Source organism: Mustelus asterias, unplaced genomic scaffold (genome assembly GCF_964213995.1).
Source record: "Mustelus asterias unplaced genomic scaffold, sMusAst1.hap1.1 HAP1_SCAFFOLD_650, whole genome shotgun sequence".
NCBI classification, from domain to species: domain Eukaryota; kingdom Metazoa; phylum Chordata; class Chondrichthyes; order Carcharhiniformes; family Triakidae; genus Mustelus; species Mustelus asterias.
In genome coordinates this window covers 91,706-98,486 of record NW_027590599.1, presented here as the reverse complement: position 1 = coordinate 98,486, position 6,781 = coordinate 91,706, and positions in this window count along the sequence as shown.

Sequence of the window (6,781 nt, the reverse complement as noted above, 5' to 3'; positions counted from 1 at the left end):
TGCAGTGATAGTGGAGTCAGACACTTTAGGAACATTTAAGCGGTTATTGGATAGGCACATGGAGCACACCTGGATGATGGGAAGTGGGATAGCTTGATCTTGGTTTCAGATAATGCTCGGCACTACATTGTGGGCTGAAGGGCCTGTTCTGTGCTGTACTGTTCTATAAGCTTTTGGAGCGTTGCTCCTTCGTCAGATGGAGTGGAAATGTGCTCTCAAACAGTGCACAGAGACACAAAATTAAGTTACAGAATATTGATTAGAATGCGAATCCCTACAACCAGCCAGGTCTTAAAGATACAGACAATGTGGGTGGAGGGAGCATTAAGCACAGGTTAAAGACATGTGTATTGTCTCCAGACAGGGCAGCCTGCAAGTCCAGGAAGCAAGCTGTGGGGGTTACTGATAATGTGACATAAATCCAACATCCCGGTTTAGGCTGTCCTCATGTGTGCAGAACTTGGCTATCAGTTTCTGCTCAGTGACTCTGTGCTGTCGTGTGTCATGAAGGCCGCCTTGGAGAACGCTTACCTGAAGATCTGAGGCTGGATGCCCATGACTGCTGAAGTGCTCCCCCACAGGAAGAGAACAGTCTTGCCTGGTGATTGTTGAGTGGTGTTCATTCATCTGTTGTTGCAGCGTCTGCATGGTTTCCCCAATGTACCATGCCTCGGGACATCCTTTCCTGCAGCATATCAGGTACACAGCGTTGGCTGAGTTGCAAGAGTAGGTACCGTGTACCTGGTAGATGTTCTCGCGTGAGATGATGGCATCCGTGTCGATGATCCGGCATGTTTTGCAGAGGTTGTTGTGGCAGGGTTGTGTGGTGTCGTGGTCACTGTTCGCCTGCAGGATGGGCAGTTTGCTGTGGACAATGGTCTGTTTGAGGTTGCGCGGTTGTTTGAAGGAAAGGTGTGGGGTTGGCCTGGGCGAGCTGTTCGTCTTCATCAATGACATGTTGAAGGCTCTGGAGGAGATGCCGTAGCTTCTCTGCTCTGGGGAAGTACTGGACGATGAAGGGTACTCTGTCCACTGTGTCCCGTGTTTGTCTTCTGAGGAGGTCGGTGTGGTTTTTCACTGGCGTGTCTCAACTGTTGATCAAGGAGTCGAGCGCCATATCCTGTTCTTATGAGGGCATCTTTCAGTGTCTGGAGGTGTCTGTTGCGATCCTCCTCATCCGAGCAGATCCTGTGTATTCGGAGGGCTTCTCTGTAGGGGATGGCTTCTTTAACGTGTTTCGGGTGGAAGCTGGAGAAGTGGAGCATGAGGTTATCTGTGGGCTTGCGGTACAGTGAGGTGCTGAGGTGACTCTCCTTAATGGAGATGCGTGTGTCCAAGAATGCAACAGATTCCAGAGAGTAGTCCATGGTGAGTCTGATGGTGGGATGGAACTTGTTGATGTCGTCATATATAGTTGTTTCAGTGATTGCTCACCATGACTCTCCAAAGGAAGAAAATGTCGTCAATGTATTTAGTGTATAGCATCAGTTGAAGGTCCTGTGCGGTGAAGAAGTCTTGTTCGAAAATGTGCATGAAGATGTTGGCATATTGAGGTGCGAATTTGGTCCCCATGGCTGTTTCGTGTATCTGGATTAAGAACTGGTTGTTGAAGGTGAAGATATTGTGGTCCATGATGAAGTGGATGAGTTGTAAAATTGCATCTGGAAACTGGCAGTTGATGGCATTGAGTACTGAGGTGGTTGCAGCAATGCCATCATCGTGGGGGATGCTGGTGTAGAGTGCCGAGACATCCATTGTGACAAGGAGTGCTCCTGGTTCAACTGCTCCTACACAAACTCAACGCACATGGAAGTCCGTAGAGTTGCAACAAAAGCTGGGGGTTCTTTGTATAATCGGGTTTCAAGATGCCTTCGACATAGCCTGAAACGATGGGACAGTCGGGTGTGTTTGCCTTGTGTATCTTTGGGAGGCAGTAGAGATCTCCAACACGTGGAGTACGTCGGATGGGTCCGGCTCAAAGGTCTTGATCAGAGTGAGTTGACGGGTGTGTTCTTTGGTCGGATCTGTGGGTAACTGTCTGTAGTGTTCCTCGTTGTTCAGTTGTCGGTATGCTCCTTTGCAGTAATCTGTTCTGTTCAGTATGACGATGGCCCCTCCTTTGTCTGCTGGTTTGATAATGTTGCGGTTGGTCTTGAGAGTGTTGATGGTGTTGCATTGTGTTTGGGTGATGTTCGGTGCCATCTTGTGAGTGCAGCTGATGAATTTGGTGTTGACGCACCTCCTGATGGCTTGGACATGTCAAGTCAAGGGCAGCGGCCTTCCCAAGGAGTCCAATTCGACACTTTTCTCTTCGGTTGCACCGTGGATCTGTCGGCTGTTCTGGTTCATTGGCTGTCTCATTGTGTTTGCTGTTGGCCTCTTGGGGTTTGTGGAAGAACTCCTGCAGCCTCATTCGCCTGATGAATTCCTCTGTCTGCTGTGAGACTGGGGTCTATTTTGATAGTGGGGCAAAAGTTGAGCCCTCGGCTGAGAACTTCGATTTCATCTGGCTGAAGTGTAGTGTGACAAGTTGACAATGGACTTCCCTGCAGTGGTACTGTTTTCTACTGTGGTACCGGGGGAGGCTTGGTTGCTGCTGGTGGTGATGCCGAGTTTCTCAAGTTTCCTGTTCTTGGTGTGCATGTAGATGGTGTAGTTCCTTTGTCTCCTCTGCTTGGCAGAGTTCCGCAGCTGGTCTGCGTCCTGAGTGCAAGTTGACAATATGGACTCTATCTTGGTTTCCAGGCTGTGGTGTATGCTGTAGAGCTGGTGTATGAGGTGTTTGAGGAGGGTGAGAGGTGCGACGGCAAAGTCTCTCAGCGTAGTCTGTTATAGGTTGACCTGAGTGGGTTCGTGATACATAGTCCTTTTGGTATCTTGTCTGCCTTCTTGCATGTTTGTAGAAACTTGATGTCTGTGTCGATATGTGCGATCCTCTTCACTTAGACATGCTGGATCATCAACATGGATGCCATCATCTCATGTGAGAACACCATCTATCAGATACACGGTACATACACTTGCAACTTGGCCAACGTTGTCTACCTGATGTGCTGCAGGAAAGGATGTCCTGAGGCATGGTACATTGGGGAAACCATGCAGACGCTATGACAATGGATGAATGAACACTGCTTGGCAATCACCAGGCAAGACTGTTCTCTTCCTGTGGGGGAGCACTTCAGCAGTCACGGGCATTCAGCCTCTGATCTTCGGGTAAGCGTTCTCCAAGGTGGCCTTCATGACACATGACATTGCTGAGTGGCTGAGCAGAAACCGATAGCTATGTTCCACACATGAGGATGGCCGAAACCAGGATGTTGGGTTTATGTCACACTATCACTGTCACACTTGGCTAAGGCTACTGGAGAGACTTTAAACTAGAAAGGTTGGGGGGAGGGAATCGAAATGAGGGGACTGAGAGCGAGGAGGTTAGCTCGCAAATAGATAAGGAATGTAGACAGGGTAAGAGGGAGGTTAGATGAGTGATGGAGAAGGGAAGTGCTCAGGCTGAAGGTCTGAGATGTGTCTATTTTAATGCCAGGAGTGTAGTGAATAAAGTGGATGAGCTTAGAGCGTGGATTGCTGCTTCGAATTGTGATGTGGTGGCCATTACGGAGACTTGGATGTCTCAGGGACAGGACTGGGTGCTTCAGGTGCCGGGTTTTAGATGTTTCAGGAAGGACAGGGAGGGAGGCGAGAGGGGGGGGGAGTGGCACTGTTGATCAGGGATAGTGTCACGGCTGTAGAGAAGGTGGACGCCGTGGAGGGATTGACTACGGAGTCTCTGTGGGTGGAGGTTAGGAACAGGAAGGGGTCGGTAACTTTGCTGGGTGTTTTCTATAGGCCGCCCAATAGTAACAGAGATGTTGAGGAGCAGATGGGGAAACAGATCCTGGAGAGATGTAGGAATAACAGAGTTGTCGTGATGGGAGATTTTAATTTCCCAAACATAGATTGGAATATCCCTAGGGCTAGGGGTTTGGATGGAGAGGAGTTTGTTAGGTGTGTCCAGGAGAGTTTCCTGACACAGTATGTTTAGTATGATCAAAAGTAGTCAGCACGGCTTTGTCAAGGGCAGGTCGTGCCTTACGAGCCTGGTTGAGTTCTTTGAAAATGTGACCAAACACATTGACGAAGGAAGAGCGGTGGATGTGGTCTATATGGACTTCAGCAAGGCGTTCGATAAGGTCCCCCATGCAAGACTTCTTGAGAAAGTGAGAGGGCATGGGATCCAAGGGGCTGTTGCCTTGTGGATCCAGAACTGGCTTGCCTGCAGAAGGCAGAGAGTGGCTGTGGAGGGGTCTTTCTCTGCATGGAGGTCAGTGACCAGTGGAGTGCCCCAGGGATCTGTTCTGGGACCCTTGCTGTTTGTCATTTTCATAAATGACCTGGATGAGGAAGTGGAGGGATGGGTTGGTAAGTTTGCTGACGACACCAAGGTAGGTGGTGTTGTGGATAGTTTGGAGGGATGTCAGAAGTTGCAGCGAGACATAGATAGAATGCAAGACTGGGCGGAGAAGTGGCAGATGGACTTCAACCCGGATAAGTGTGTAGTGATCCATTTTGGCAGATCCAATGGGATGAAGCAGCAGTATAATATGAAGGGTACCATTCTTAGCAGTGTAGAGGATCAGAAGGACCTTGGGGTCCGGGTCCATAGGACTCTTAAATCGGCCTCGCAGGTGGAGGATGCGGTCAAGAAGGCGTACGGCGTACTGGCCTTCATTAATCGAGGGATTGTGTTTAGGAGTCGGGAGATAATGCTGCTGCTTTATAGGACCCTGGTTAGACCCCACTTGGAGTACTGCGCGCAGTTCTGGTCACCTCATTACAGGAAAGATGTTGAAGCCATTGAAAGGGTGCAGAGGAGATTTACAAGGATGTTGCCTGGATTGGGGGGCATGCCTTATGAGGATAGGTTGAGAGAGCTTGGTCTCTTCTCCCTGGAGAGACGAAGGATGAGAGGTGACCTGATAGAGGTTTACAAGATGTTGAGAGGTCTGGATAGGGTAGACTCTCAGAGGCTATTTCCAAGGGCTGAAATGGTTGCTACGAGAGGACACAGGTTTAAGGTGCTGGGGGGTAGGTACAGAGGAGATGTCAGGGGTAAGTTTTTCACTCAGAGGGTGGTGGGTGAGTGGAATCGGCTGACGTCGGTGGTGGTGGAGGCAAACTCGTTGGGGTCTTTTAAGAGACTTCTGGATGAGTACATGGGATTTAATGGGATTGAGGGCTATAGATAGGCCTAGAGGTAGGGATATGATCAGCGCAACTTGTGGGCCGAAGGGCCTGTTTGTGCTGGGGCTTTCTATGGTCTATGGTCTATGCCCACAGCTTGCCTCCTGGCCATGCAGGCTGGTGTGTGTGCGTGTGCAACCTTTCCCATCCACGTACCTGTCACATGTCTTTGAAATGTCGTAATTGTACCCATCTTCCCTGGCAGCTCATTCCATACACACCACCCTCTGTGGAAAGGTTGCTCCTACCCTGGGGGAAAAGACCTTGCCTTGCCTATTTCCCCCTTGTGATTTTTATGATCTTTCAATGTCACACCTGATCCTCCCAGGCACCCCTGTCTGTTTCACAAGGCTCCCACAGCCCTACCATTAAGCCAACAAGGAGAGACAGCAACACTGGTGCCTTAGAAGGCTGTGTCCTCAGCCCCTTACTATTCTCAGGCAGCATGGTGGCACAGTGGTTAGCAATGTGCCTCACACGGTGCCAGGGACCCAGATTCAATTCTGGCCTCAGGTGAGAGTCTGTGTGGAGTTTGCACATTCTCCCACAGTCCAAAGGTGTGTGGTTTGGGTTGACTGGCCATGCTAAATTGCCCCTTGGCCCCCCCTGACCCTAACAGGGTAAATATGCAAGGTTCTGGGGTTAGGGCCTGGGTGGGATTGTTGTCAGTGCAAGCCTGATGGGCTGAATGTGAGGTAATGCATTTTGGAATGTCTAATACAGATAGGAGATATACAGTAAATGGCAGAAACATTGATGGGCAAAGGGATCTGGGTGTACAGGTACTCGGGTCACTGAAAGTGGCAATGCAGGTGGAGAAAGTCGAAGGCATATGGCATGCTTGCCTTCATAGGCTGGGGCATTGAGTTTAAAAATTGGCAAGTCATGTTGCAGCTTTATAGAACCTTAGTTAGGCCGCACTTGGAATATAATGTTAAATTCTGGTTGCCACACTACCAGAAGGATGTGGAGGCTTTGGAGAGGGTACAGAAAAGATTTACCAGGATTTTGCCTGTTATGGAGGGCATTAGCTACGAGGAGAAGTTGGAGAAACTTGGTTTGTTCTCACTGGAACGACAGAGGTTGAGGGGTGACCTGATAGAAGTCTACAAGATTGAGAAGCCTGGACAGTGTGGATAGTCAGAAGGTTTTTCCCAGGGTGGAAGAGTCAGTGACTAGGGCACACAGGTTTGAGGGGCAAGGTTTAAAGGACATGTATGAGGCAGATTTTTTTACAGAGGAGTGAGGGCCTGGAACTCATTACGGGGGGAAGTAGTGGCAGCGGATACAGTAGTGACTTCTAAGGGGGGTCCTGACAAATACATGAATAGGATGGGAATAGAGGGATATGGTCCCCGGAAGGGTAGGGGGTTTTAGTTCACTTGGGCAGCATCGTCAGTACAGGCTTGGAGGGCCAAAGGGCCTGTTCCTGTGCTGTAATGTTCTTTGAATGGACTCCTTCTACATTGTAGGGATTCTATACTCCTTATACCTACAGCTGTGACGAAAATCTCTCTCTCCCACCCCCCAATTGACTCCATTT